Here is a 13,581-nt window from a genome sequence, read left to right as displayed (position 1 = left end):
CTTGCCTTGCCTTGCCTTGCCTTGCCTTGCCTTGCCTTGCCTTGCCTTGCCTTGCCTTGCCTTGCCTTGCCTTGCCTTGCCTTGCCTTGCCTTGCCTTGCCTTGCCTTGCCTTGCCTTGCCTTGCCTTGCCTTGCCTTGCCTTGCCTTGCCTTGCCTTGCCTTGCCTTGCCTTGCCTTGCCTTGCCTTGCCTTGCCTTGCCTTGCCTTGCCTTGCCTTGCCTTGCCTTGCCTTGCCTTGCCTTGCCTTGCCTTGCCTTGCCTTGCCTTGCCTTGCCTTGCCTTGCCTTGCCTTGCCTTGCCTTGCCTTGCCTTGCCTTGCCTTGCCTTGCCTTGCCTTGCCTTGCCTTGCCTTGCCTTGCCTTGCCTTGCCTTGCCTTGCCTTGCCTTGCCTTGCCTTGCCTTGCCTTGCCTTGCCTTGCCTTGCCTTGCCTTGCCTTGCCTTGCCTTGCCTTGCCTTGCCTTGCCTTGCCTTGCCTTGCCTTGCCTTGCCTTGCCTTGCCTTGCCTTGCCTTGCCTTGCCTTGCCTTGCCTTGCCTTGCCTTGCCTTGCCTTGCCTTGCCTTGCCTTGCCTTGCCTTGCCTTGCCTTGCCTTGCCTTGCCTTGCCTTGCCTTGCCTTGCCTTGCCTTGCCTTGCCTTGCCTTGCCTTGCCTTGCCTTGCCTTGCCTTGCCTTGCCTTGCCTTGCCTTGCCTTGCCTTGCCTTGCCTTGCCTTGCCTTGCCTTGCCTTGCCTTGCCTTGCCTTGCCTTGCCTTGCCTTGCCTTGCCTTGCCTTGCCTTGCCTTGCCTTGCCTTGCCTTGCCTTGCCTTGCCTTGCCTTGCCTTGCCTTGCCTTGCCTTGCCTTGCCTTGCCTTGCCTTGCCTTGCCTTGCCTTGCCTTGCCTTGCCTTGCCTTGCCTTGCCTTGCCTTGCCTTGCCTTGCCTTGCCTTGCCTTGCCTTGCCTTGCCTTGCCTTGCCTTGCCTTGCCTTGCCTTGCCTTGCCTTGCCTTGCCTTGCCTTGCCTTGCCTTGCCTTGCCTTGCCTTGCCTTGCCTTGCCTTGCCTTGCCTTGCCTTGCCTTGCCTTGCCTTGCCTTGCCTTGCCTTGCCTTGCCTTGCCTTGCCTTGCCTTGCCTTGCCTTGCCTTGCCTTGCCTTGCCTTGCCTTGCCTTGCCTTGCCTTGCCTTGCCTTGCCTTGCCTTGCCTTGCCTTGCCTTGCCTTGCCTTGCCTTGCCTTGCCTTGCCTTGCCTTGCCTTGCCTTGCCTTGCCTTGCCTTGCCTTGCCTTGCCTTGCCTTGCCTTGCCTTGCCTTGCAACACTCCTTTGCTCTTGCCACTGCAATCCAGTTGAGAAGGATTTCAAAGCATCCGACGAGTTTGGAAGGTGGTGGCTCTGTCAACACGTTGTCTTGCAGCAGAGAACCTCCAGCAGCCTCATGCAAGGTCTTCCTCCCTTCATCCCTGCCCTGTGATTCCACCAGCTGCTCCAGTGCTTCCTCGGGGATGTGTTGGAGCTGCCCCCGGGCCAGCTCTGGCGCTGGGCACGGGAGGCTGCTCCCTTTTATAGTGCCCCGGGGCATTGTGACCTCAGCGTTGCCGGGTGCTGGCATTGTGACGTGGGGGTGACAGAGCCCCCATGTGCAGCCCCGCCCATCCCCCCTCTGCCCAGCACCCTTTGGAGGAAGCCCTTGAGCCGCTGGCCCCCAATCACTCTCTGTACCTACAAGACAGGGGAGTAATCAACCTAACCATGGCCCTTTTTTGCAAAAATAGAGTCTGGATTTGTTGTCTGTCCAGCCTTATTTCATCTTCTCTCCTCTCCTCTCCTCTCCTCTCCTCTCCTCTCCTCTCCTCTCCTCGCCTCGCCTCGCCTCGCCTCGCCTCGCCTCACTTCTCCTCTCTCCACTTTTTCCCTTTTCTTCTCTCCCCATAGTGAGTCAAATAACAAAAAGAATATTTGCCTGAAAGGACAGTGGAATTTCAGCTCCAAAACCACTTTCAAGGACACATAACACAATGGATACATCTGTTTCACTTTTTAATTTATTTTATTTCATTTTATTTAGTCTTATATTTTTTTTAGTTTTGTTTTCCTTTGTTGCCCTCTCCTCTCTTCTCCTTTCTTCTCCTTCTTCTGTGGTCTTGCCTTGCCCCTGCCTTGCCTTGCCTTGCCTTGCCTTGCCTTGCCTTGCCTTGCCTTGCCTTGCCTTGCCTTGCCTTGCCTTGCCTTGCCTTGCCTTGCCTTGCCTTGCCTTGCCTTGCCTTGCCTTGCCTTGCCTTGCCTTGCCTTGCCTTGCCTTGCCTTGCCTTGCCTTGCCTTGCCTTGCCTTGCCTTGCCTTGCCTTGCCTTGCCTTGCCTTGCCTTGCCTTGCCTTGCCTTGCCTTGCCTTGCCTTGCCTTGCCTTGCCTTGCCTTGCCTTGCCTTGCCTTGCCTTGCCTTGCCTTGCCTTGCCTTGCCTTGCCTTGCCTTGCCTTGCCTTGCCTTGCCTTGCCTTGCCTTGCCTTGCCTTGCCTTGCCTTGCCTTGCCTTGCCTTGCCTTGCCTTGCCTTGCCTTGCCTTGCCTTGCCTTGCCTTGCCTTGCCTTGCCTTGCCTTGCCTTGCCTTGCCTTGCCTTGCCTTGCCTTGCCTTGCCTTGCCTTGCCTTGCCTTGCCTTGCCTTGCCTTGCCTTGCCTTGCCTTGCCTTGCCTTGCCTTGCCTTGCCTTGCCTTGCCTTGCCTTGCCTTGCCTTGCCTTGCCTTGCCTTGCCTTGCCTTGCCTTGCCTTGCCTTGCCTTGCCTTGCCTTGCCTTGCCTTGCCTTGCCTTGCCTTGCCTTGCCTTGCCTTGCCTTGCCTTGCCTTGCCTTGCCTTGCCTTGCCTTGCCTTGCCTTGCCTTGCCTTGCCTTGCCTTGCCTTGCCTTGCCTTGCCTTGCCTTGCCTTGCCTTGCCTTGCCTTGCCTTGCCTTGCCTTGCCTTGCCTTGCCTTGCCTTGCCTTGCCTTGCCTTGCTTGCCTTGCCTTGCCTTGCCTTGCCTTGCCTTGCCTTGCCTTGCCTTGCCTTGCCTTGCCTTGCCTTGCCTTGCCTTGCCTTGCCTTGCCTTGCCTTGCCTTGCCTTGCCTTGCCTTGCCTTGCCTTGCCTTGCCTTGCCTTGCCTTGCCTTGCCTTGCCTTGCCTTGCCTTGCCTTGCCTTGCCTTGCCTTGCCTTGCCTTGCCTTGCCTTGCTTGCCTTGCCTTGCCTTGCCTTGCCTTGCCTTGCCTTGCCTTGCCTTGCCTTGCCTTGCCTTGCCTTGCCTTGCCTTGCCTTGCCTTGCCTTGCCTTGCCTTGCCTTGCCTTGCCTTGCCTTGCCTTGCCTTGCCTTGCCTTGCCTTGCCTTGCCTTGCCTTGCCTTGCCTTGCCTTGCCTTGCCTTGCCTTGCCTTGCCTTGCCTTGCCTTGCCTTGCTTGCCTTGCCTTGCCTTGCCTTGCCTTGCCTTGCCTTGCCTTGCCTTGCTTGCTTGCCTTGCCTTGCCTTGCCTTGCCTTGCCTTGCCTTGCCTTGCCTTGCCTTGCCTTGCCTTGCTTGCCTTGCCTTGCCTTGCCTTGCCTTGCCTTGCCTTGCCTTGCCTTGCCTTGCCTTGCCTTGCCTTGCCTTGCCTTGCCTTGCCTTGCCTTGCCTTGCTTGCCTTGCCTTGCCTTGCCTTGCCTTGCCTTGCCTTGCCTTGCCTTGCCTTGCCTTGCTGCTTGCCTTGCCTTGCCTTGCCTTGCCTTGCCTTGCCTTGCCTTGCCTTGCCTTGCCTTGCCTTGCCTTGCCTTGCCTTGCCTTGCCTTGCCTTGCCTTGCCTTGCCTTGCCTTGCCTTGCCTTGCCTTGCCTTGCCTTGCCTTGCCTTGCCTTGCCTTGCCTTGCCTTGCCTTGCCTTGCCTTGCCTGCTTGCCTTGCCTTGCCTTGCCTTGCCTTGCCTTGCCTTGCCTTGCCTTGCCTTGCCTTGCCTGCCTTGCCTTGCCTTGCCTTGCCTTGCCTTGCCTTGCTTGCCTTGCCTTGCCTTGCCTTGCCTTGCCTTGCCTTGCCTTGCCTTGCCTTGCCTTGCCTTGCCTTGCCTTGCCTTGCCTTGCCTTGCCTTGCCTTGCCTTGCCTTGCCTTGCCTTGCCTTGCCTTGCCTTGCCTTGCCTTGCCTTGCCTTGCCTTGCCTTGCCTTGCCTTGCCTTGCCTTGCCTTGCCTTGCCTTGCCTTGCCTTGCCTTGCCTTGCCTTGCCTTGCCTTGCCTTGCCTTGCCTTGCCTTGCCTTGCCTTGCCTTGCCTTGCCTTGCCTTGCCTTGCCTTGCCTTGCCTTGCCTTGCCTTGCCTTGCTTGCTTGCCTTGCCTTGCCTTGCCTTGCCTTGCCTTGCCTTGCCTTGCCTTGCCTTGCCTTGCCTTGCCTTGCCTTGCCTTGCTTGCCTTGCCTTGCCTTGCCTTGCCTGCCTTGCCTTGCCTTGCCTTGCCTTGCCTTGCCTTGCCTTGCCTTGCCTTGCCTTGCCTTGCCTTGCCTTGCCTTGCCTTGCCTTGCTTGCCTTGCCTTGCCTTGCCTTGCCTTGCCTTGCCTTGCCTTGCCTTGCCTTGCCTTGCCTTGCCTTGCCTTGCCTTGCCTTGCCTTGCCTTGCCTTGCCTTGCCTTGCCTTGCCTTGCCTTGCCTTGCCTTGCCTTGCCTTGCCTTGCTTGCCTTGCCTTGCCTTGCCTTGCCTTGCCTTGCTTGCCTTGCCTTGCCTTGCCTTGCCTTGCCTTGCCTTGCCTTGCCTTGCCTTGCCTTGCCTTGCCTTGCCTTGCCTTGCCTTGCCTTGCCTTGCCTTGCCTTGCCTTGCCTTGCCTTGCCTTGCCTTGCCTTGCCTTGCCTTGCCTTGCCTTGCCTTGCCTTGCCTCTTGCCTTGCCTTGCCTTGCCTTGCCTTGCCTTGCCTTGCCTTGCCTTGCCTTGCCTTGCCTTGCCTTGCCTTGCCTTGCCTTGCCTTGCCTTGCCTTGCCTTGCCTTGCCTTGCCTTGCCTTGCCTTGCCTTGCCTTGCCTTGCCTTGCCTTGCCTTGCCTTGCCTTGCCTTGCCTTGCCTTGCCTTGCCTTGCCTTGCCTTGCCTTGCCTTGCCTTGCCTTGCCTTGCCTTGCCTTGCCTTGCCTTGCCTTGCCTTGCCTTGCCTTGCCTTGCCTTGCCTTGCCTTGCCTTGCCTTGCCTTGCCTTGCCTTGCCTTGCCTTGCCTTGCCTTGCCTTGCCTTGCCTTGCCTTGCCTTGCCTTGCCTTGCCTTGCCTTGCCTTGCCTTGCCTTGCCTTGCCTTGCCTTGCCTTGCCTTGCCTTGCCTTGCCTTGCCTTGCCTTGCAACACTCCTTTGCTCTTGCCACTGCAATCCAGTTGAGAAGGATTTCAAAGCATCCGACGAGTTTGGAAGGTGGTGGCTCTGTCAACACGTTGTCTTGCAGCAGAGAACCTCCAGCAGCCTCATGCAAGGTCTTCCTCCCTTCATCCCTGCCCTGTGATTCCACCAGCTGCTCCAGTGCTTCCTCGGGGATGTGTTGGAGCTGCCCCCGGGCCAGCTCTGGCGCTGGGCAGGGGAGGCTGCTCCCTTTTATAGTGCCCCGGGGCATTGTGACCTCAGCGTTGCCGGGTGCTGGCATTGTGACGTGGGGGTGACAGAGCCCCCATGTGCAGCCCCGCCCATCCCCCCTCTGCCCAGCACCCTTTGGAGGAAGCCCTTGAGCCGCTGGCCCCCAATCACTCTCTGTACCTACAAGACAGGGGAGTAATCAACCTAACCATGGCCCTTTTTTGCAAAAATAGAGTCTGGATTTGTTGTCTGTCCAGCCTTATTTCATCTTCTCTCCTCTCCTCTCCTCTCCTCTCCTCTCCTCTCCTCGCCTCGCCTCGCCTCGCCTCGCCTCGCCTCACTTCTCCTCTCTCCACTTTTTCCCTTTTCTTCTCTCCCCATAGTGAGTCAAATAACAAAAAGAATATTTGCCTGAAAGGACAGTGGAATTTCAGCTCCAAAACCACTTTCAAGGACACATAACACAATGGATACATCTGTTTCACTTTTTAATTTATTTTATTTCATTTTATTTAGTCTTATATTTTTTTTAGTTTTGTTTTCCTTTGTTGCCCTCTCCTCTCTTCTCCTTTCTTCTCCTTCTTCTGTGGTCTTGCCTTGCCCCTGCCTTGCCTTGCCTTGCCTTGCCTTGCCTTGCCTTGCCTTGCCTTGCCTTGCCTTGCCTTGCCTTGCCTTGCCTTGCCTTGCCTTGCCTTGCCTTGCCTTGCCTTGCCTTGCCTTGCCTTGCCTTGCCTTGCCTTGCCTTGCCTTGCCTTGCCTTGCCTTGCCTTGCCTTGCCTTGCCTTGCCTTGCCTTGCCTTGCCTTGCCTTGCCTTGCCTTGCCTTGCCTTGCCTTGCCTTGCCTTGCCTTGCCTTGCCTTGCCTTGCCTTGCCTTGCCTTGCCTTGCCTTGCCTTGCCTTGCCTTGCCTTGCCTTGCCTTGCCTTGCCTTGCCTTGCCTTGCCTTGCCTTGCCTTGCCTTGCCTTGCCTTGCCTTGCCTTGCCTTGCCTTGCCTTGCCTTGCCTTGCCTTGCCTTGCCTTGCCTTGCCTTGCCTTGCCTTGCCTTGCCTTGCCTTGCCTTGCCTTGCCTTGCCTTGCCTTGCCTTGCCTTGCCTTGCCTTGCCTTGCCTTGCCTTGCCTTGCCTTGCCTTGCCTTGCCTTGCCTTGCCTTGCCTTGCCTTGCCTTGCCTTGCCTTGCCTTGCCTTGCCTTGCCTTGCCTTGCCTTGCCTTGCCTTGCCTTGCCTTGCCTTGCCTTGCCTTGCCTTGCCTTGCCTTGCCTTGCCTTGCCTTGCCTTGCCTTGCCTTGCCTTGCCTTGCCTTGCCTTGCCTTGCCTTGCCTTGCCTTGCCTTGCCTTGCCTTGCCTTGCCTTGCCTTGCCTTGCCTTGCCTTGCCTTGCCTTGCCTTGCCTTGCCTTGCCTTGCCTTGCCTTGCCTTGCTTGCCTTGCCTTGCCTTGCCTTGCCTTGCCTTGCCTTGCCTTGCCTTGCCTTGCCTTGCCTTGCCTTGCCTTGCCTTGCCTTGCCTTGCCTTGCCTTGCCTTGCCTTGCCTTGCCTTGCCTTGCCTTGCCTTGCCTTGCCTTGCCTTGCCTTGCCTTGCCTTGCCTTGCCTTGCCTTGCCTTGCCTTGCCTTGCCTTGCCTTGCCTTGCCTTGCCTTGCCTTGCCTTGCCTTGCCTTGCCTTGCCTTGCCTTGCCTTGCCTTGCCTTGCCTTGCCTTGCCTTGCCTTGCCTTGCCTTGCCTTGCCTTGCCTTGCCTTGCCTTGCCTTGCCTTGCCTTGCCTTGCCTTGCCTTGCCTTGCCTTGCCTTGCCTTGCCTTGCCTTGCCTTGCCTTGCCTTGCCTTGCCTTGCCTTGCCTTGCCTTGCCTTGCCTTGCCTTGCCTTGCCTTGCCTTGCCTTGCCTTGCCTTGCCTTGCCTTGCCTTGCCTTGCCTTGCCTTGCCTTGCCTTGCCTTGCCTTGCCTTGCCTTGCCTTGCCTTGCCTTGCCTTGCCTTGCCTTGCCTTGCCTTGCCTTGCCTTGCCTTGCCTTGCCTTGCCTTGCCTTGCCTTGCCTTGCCTTGCCTTGCCTTGCCTTGCCTTGCCTTGCCTTGCCTTGCCTTGCCTTGCCTTGCCTTGCCTTGCCTTGCCTTGCCTTGCCTTGCCTTGCCTTGCCTTGCCTTGCCTTGCCTTGCCTTGCCTTGCCTTGCCTTGCCTTGCCTTGCCTTGCCTTGCCTTGCCTTGCCTTGCCTTGCCTTGCCTTGCCTTGCCTTGCCTTGCCTTGCCTTGCCTTGCCTTGCCTTGCCTTGCCTTGCCTTGCCTTGCCTTGCCTTGCCTTGCCTTGCCTTGCCTTGCCTTGCCTTGCCTTGCCTTGCCTTGCCTTGCCTTGCCTTGCCTTGCCTTGCCTTGCCTTGCCTTGCCTTGCCTTGCCTTGCCTTGCCTTGCCTTGCCTTGCCTTGCCTTGCCTTGCCTTGCCTTGCTTGCCTTGCCTTGCCTTGCCTTGCCTTGCCTTGCCTTGCCTTGCCTTGCCTTGCCTTGCCTTGCAACACTCCTTTGCTCTTGCCACTGCAATCCAGTTGAGAAGGATTTCAAAGCATCCGACGAGTTTGGAAGGTGGTGGCTCTGTCAACACGTTGTCTTGCAGCAGAGAACCTCCAGCAGCCTCATGCAAGGTCTTCCTCCCTTCATCCCTGCCCTGTGATTCCACCAGCTGCTCCAGTGCTTCCTCGGGGATGTGTTGGAGCTGCCCCCGGGCCAGCTCTGGCGCTGGGCAGGGGAGGCTGCTCCCTTTTATAGTGCCCCGGGGCATTGTGACCTCAGCGTTGCCGGGTGCTGGCATTGTGACGTGGGGGTGACAGAGCCCCCATGTGCAGCCCCGCCCATCCCCCCTCTGCCCAGCACCCTTTGGAGGAAGCCCTTGAGCCGCTGGCCCCCAATCACTCTCTGTACCTACAAGACAGGGGAGTAATCAACCTAACCATGGCCCTTTTTTGCAAAAATAGAGTCTGGATTTGTTGTCTGTCCAGCCTTATTTCATCTTCTCTCCTCTCCTCTCCTCTCCTCTCCTCGCCTCTCCTCGCCTCGCCTCGCCTCACTTCTCCTCTCTCCACTTTTTCCCTTTTCTTCTCTCCCCATAGTGAGTCAAATAACAAAAAGAATATTTGCCTGAAAGGACAGTGGAATTTCAGCTCCAAAACCACTTTCAAGGACATATAACACAATGGATACATCTGTTTCACTTTTTAATTTATTTTATTTCATTTTATTTAGTCTTATATTTTTTTTAGTTTTGTTTTCCTTTGTTGCCCTCTCCTCTCTTCTCCTTTCTTCTCCTTCTTCTGTGGTCTTGCCTTGCCCTTGCCTTGCCTTGCCTTGCCTTGCCTTGCCTTGCCTTGCCTTGCCTTGCCTTGCCTTGCCTTTGCCTTTGCCTTGCCTTTGCCTTGCCCTGCCTTGCCTTGCCCTGCCTTGCCTTGCCCTGCCTTGCCTTGCCCTGCCTTGCCTTGCCTTGCCTTGCCTTGCCTTGCCTTTGCCTTGCCTTGCCTTGCCTTGCCTTGCCTTGCCTTGCCTTGCCTTGCCTTGCCTTGCCTTGCCTTGCAACACTCCTTTGCTCTTGCCACTGCAATCCAGTTGAGAAGGATTTCAAAGCATCCGACGAGTTTGGAAGGTGGTGGCTCTGTCAACACGTTGTCTTGCAGCAGAGAACCTCCAGCAGCCTCATGCAAGGTCTTCCTCCCTTCATCCCTGCCCTGTGATTCCACCAGCTGCTCCAGTGCTTCCTCGGGGATGTGTTGGAGCTGCCCCCGGGCCAGCTCTGGCGCTGGGCAGGGGAGGCTGCTCCCTTTTATAGTGCCCCGGGGCATTGTGACCTCAGCGTTGCCGGGTGCTGGCATTGTGACGTGGGGGTGACAGAGCCCCCATGTGCAGCCCCGCCCATCCCCCCTCTGCCCAGCACCCTTTGGAGGAAGCCCTTGAGCCGCTGGCCCCCAATCACTCTCTGTACCTACAAGACAGGGGAGTAATCAACCTAACCATGGCCCTTTTTTGCAAAAATAGAGTCTGGATTTGTTGTCTGTCCAGCCTTATTTCATCTTCTCTCCTCTCCTCTCCTCTCCTCTCCTCGCCTCGCCTCGCCTCGCCTCGCCTCGCCTCACTTCTCCTCTCTCCACTTTTTCCCTTTTCTTCTCTCCCCATAGTGAGTCAAATAACAAAAAGAATATTTGCCTGAAAGGACAGTGGAATTTCAGCTCCAAAACCACTTTCAAGGACACATAACACAATGGATACATCTGTTTCACTTTTTAATTTATTTTATTTCATTTTATTTAGTCTTATATTTTTTTTAGTTTTGTTTTCCTTTGTTGCCCTCTCCTCTCTTCTCCTTTCTTCTCCTTCTTCTGTGGTCTTGCCTTGCCCTTGCCTTGCCTTGCCTTGCCTTGCCTTGCCTTGCCTTGCCTTGCCTTGCCTTGCCTTGCCTTGCCTTGCAACACTCCTTTGCTCTTGCCACTGCAATCCGGTTGAGAAGGATTTCAAAGCATCCGACGAGTTTGGAAGGTGGTGGCTCTGTCAACACGTTGTCTTGCAGCAGAGAACCTCCAGCAGCCTCATGCAAGGTCTTCCTCCCTTCATCCCTGACATGTGATTCCACCAGCTGCTCCAGTGCTTCCTCGGGGATGTGTTGGAGCTGCCCCCGGGCCAGCTCTGGCGCTGGGCACGGGAGGCTGCTCCCTTTTATAGTGCCCCGGGGCATTGTGACCTCAGCGTTGCCGGGTGCTGGCATTGTGACGTGGGGGTGACAGAGCCCCCATGTGCAGCCCCGCCCATCCCCCCTCTGCCCAGCACCCTTTGGAGGAAGCCCTTGAGCCGCTGGCCCCCAATCACTCTCTGTACCTACAAGACAGGGGAGTAATCAACCTAACCATGGCCCTTTTTTGCAAAAATAGAGTCTGGATTTGTTGTCTGTCCAGCCTTATTTCATCTTCTCTCCTCTCCTCTCCTCTCCTCTCCTCGCCTCGCCTCGCCTCGCCTCGCCTCGCCTCGCCTCACTTCTCCTCTCTCCACTTTTTCCCTTTTCTTCTCTCCCCATAGTGAGTCAAATAACAAAAAGAATATTTGCCTGAAAGGACAGTGGAATTTCAGCTCCAAAACCACTTTCAAGGACACATAACACAATGGATACATCTGCTTCACTTTTTAATTTATTTTATTTCATTTTATTTAGTCTTATATTTTTTTTAGTTTTGTTTTCCTTTGTTGCCCTCTCCTCTCTTCTCCTTTCTTCTCCTTCTTCTGTGGTCTTGCCTTGCCTTGCCTTGCCTTGCCTTGCCTTGCCTTGCCTTGCCTTGCCTTGCCTTGCCTTGCCTTGCCTTGCCTTGCCTTGCCTTGCCTTGCCTTTGCCTTGCCTTGCCTTGCCTTGCCTTGCCTTGCCTTGCCTTGCCTTGCCTTGCCTTGCCTTGCCTTGCCTTTGCCTTTGCCTTGCCTTTGCCTTGCCCTGCCTTGCCTTGCCCTGCCTTGCCTTGCCCTGCCTTGCCTTGCCCTGCCTTGCCTTGCCTTGCCTTGCCTTGCCTTGCCTTTGCCTTGCCTTGCCTTGCCTTGCCTTGCCTTGCCTTGCCTTGCCTTGCCTTGCCTTGCAACACTCCTTTGCTCTTGCCACTGCAATCCAGTTGAGAAGGATTTCAAAGCATCCGACGAGTTTGGAAGGTGGTGGCTCTGTCAACACGTTGTCTTGCAGCAGAGAACCTCCAGCAGCCTCATGCAAGGTCTTCCTCCCTTCATCCCTGCCCTGTGATTCCACCAGCTGCTCCAGTGCTTCCTCGGGGATGTGTTGGAGCTGCCCCCGGGCCAGCTCTGGCGCTGGGCAGGGGAGGCTGCTCCCTTTTATAGTGCCCCGGGGCATTGTGACCTCAGCGTTGCCGGGTGCTGGCATTGTGACGTGGGGGTGACAGAGCCCCCATGTGCAGCCCCGCCCATCCCCCCTCTGCCCAGCACCCTTTGGAGGAAGCCCTTGAGCCGCTGGCCCCCAATCACTCTCTGTACCTACAAGACAGGGGAGTAATCAACCTAACCATGGCCCTTTTTTGCAAAAATAGAGTCTGGATTTGTTGTCTGTCCAGCCTTATTTCATCTTCTCTCCTCTCCTCTCCTCTCCTCTCCTCGCCTCGCCTCGCCTCGCCTCGCCTCGCCTCACTTCTCCTCTCTCCACTTTTTCCCTTTTCTTCTCTCCCCATAGTGAGTCAAATAACAAAAAGAATATTTGCCTGAAAGGACAGTGGAATTTCAGCTCCAAAACCACTTTCAAGGACACATAACACAATGGATACATCTGCTTCACTTTTTAATTTATTTTATTTCATTTTATTTAGTCTTATATTTTTTTTAGTTTTGTTTTCCTTTGTTGCCCTCTCCTCTCTTCTCCTTTCTTCTCCTTCTTCTGTGGTCTTGCCTTGCCTTGCCTTGCCTTGCCTTGCCTTGCCTTGCCTTGCCTTGCCTTGCCTTGCCTTGCCTTGCCTTGCCTTGCCTTGCCTTGCCTTGCCTTGCCTTGCCTTTGCCTTGCCTTGCCTTGCCTTGCCTTGCCTTGCCTTGCCTTGCCTTGCCTTGCCTTGCCTTGCCTTGCCTTGCCTTGCCTTGCCTTGCCTTGCCTTGCCTTGCCTTTGCCTTTGCCTTGCCTTTGCCTTGCCCTGCCTTGCCTTGCCCTGCCTTGCCTTGCCCTGCCTTGCCTTGCCCTGCCTTGCCTTGCCTTGCCTTGCCTTGCCTTGCCTTTGCCTTGCCTTGCCTTGCCTTGCCTTGCCTTGCCTTGCCTTGCCTTGCCTTGCCTTGCCTTGCCTTGCAACACTCCTTTGCTCTTGCCACTGCAATCCAGTTGAGAAGGATTTCAAAGCATCCGACGAGTTTGGAAGGTGGTGGCTCTGTCAACACGTTGTCTTGCAGCAGAGAACCTCCAGCAGCCTCATGCAAGGTCTTCCTCCCTTCATCCCTGCCCTGTGATTCCACCAGCTGCTCCAGTGCTTCCTCGGGGATGTGTTGGAGCTGCCCCCGGGCCAGCTCTGGCGCTGGGCAGGGGAGGCTGCTCCCTTTTATAGTGCCCCGGGGCATTGTGACCTCAGCGTTGCCGGGTGCTGGCATTGTGACGTGGGGGTGACAGAGCCCCCATGTGCAGCCCCGCCCATCCCCCCTCTGCCCAGCACCCTTTGGAGGAAGCCCTTGAGCCGCTGGCCCCCAATCACTCTCTGTACCTACAAGACAGGGGAGTAATCAACCTAACCATGGCCCTTTTTTGCAAAAATAGAGTCTGGATTTGTTGTCTGTCCAGCCTTATTTCATCTTCTCTCCTCTCCTCTCCTCTCCTCTCCTCGCCTCTCCTCGCCTCGCCTCGCCTCACTTCTCCTCTCTCCACTTTTTCCCTTTTCTTCTCTCCCCATAGTGAGTCAAATAACAAAAAGAATATTTGCCTGAAAGGACAGTGGAATTTCAGCTCCAAAACCACTTTCAAGGACATATAACACAATGGATACATCTGTTTCACTTTTTAATTTATTTTATTTCATTTTATTTAGTCTTATATTTTTTTTAGTTTTGTTTTCCTTTGTTGCCCTCTCCTCTCTTCTCCTTTCTTCTCCTTCTTCTGTGGTCTTGCCTTGCCCTTGCCTTGCCTTGCCTTGCCTTGCCTTGCCTTGCCTTGCCTTGCCTTGCCTTGCCTTGCCTTGCCTTTGCCTTTGCCTTGCCTTTGCCTTGCCCTGCCTTGCCTTGCCCTGCCTTGCCTTGCCCTGCCTTGCCTTGCCCTGCCTTGCCTTGCCTTGCCTTGCCTTGCCTTGCCTTTGCCTTGCCTTGCCTTGCCTTGCCTTGCCTTGCCTTGCCTTGCCTTGCCTTGCCTTGCCTTGCCTTGCCTTGCCTTGCCTTGCAACACTCCTTTGCTCTTGCCACTGCAATCCAGTTGAGAAGGATTTCAAAGCATCCGACGAGTTTGGAAGGTGGTGGCTCTGTCAACACGTTGTCTTGCAGCAGAGAACCTCCAGCAGCCTCATGCAAGGTCTTCCTCCCTTCATCCCTGCCCTGTGATTCCACCAGCTGCTCCAGTGCTTCCTCGGGGATGTGTTGGAGCTGCCCCCGGGCCAGCTCTGGCGCTGGGCAGGGGAGGCTGCTC

Source organism: Columba livia, unplaced genomic scaffold (genome assembly GCF_036013475.1).
Source record: "Columba livia isolate bColLiv1 breed racing homer unplaced genomic scaffold, bColLiv1.pat.W.v2 Scaffold_106, whole genome shotgun sequence".
Taxonomy (NCBI): Eukaryota; Metazoa; Chordata; class Aves; order Columbiformes; family Columbidae; genus Columba; species Columba livia.
This window is presented reverse-complemented; position numbering follows the sequence as displayed.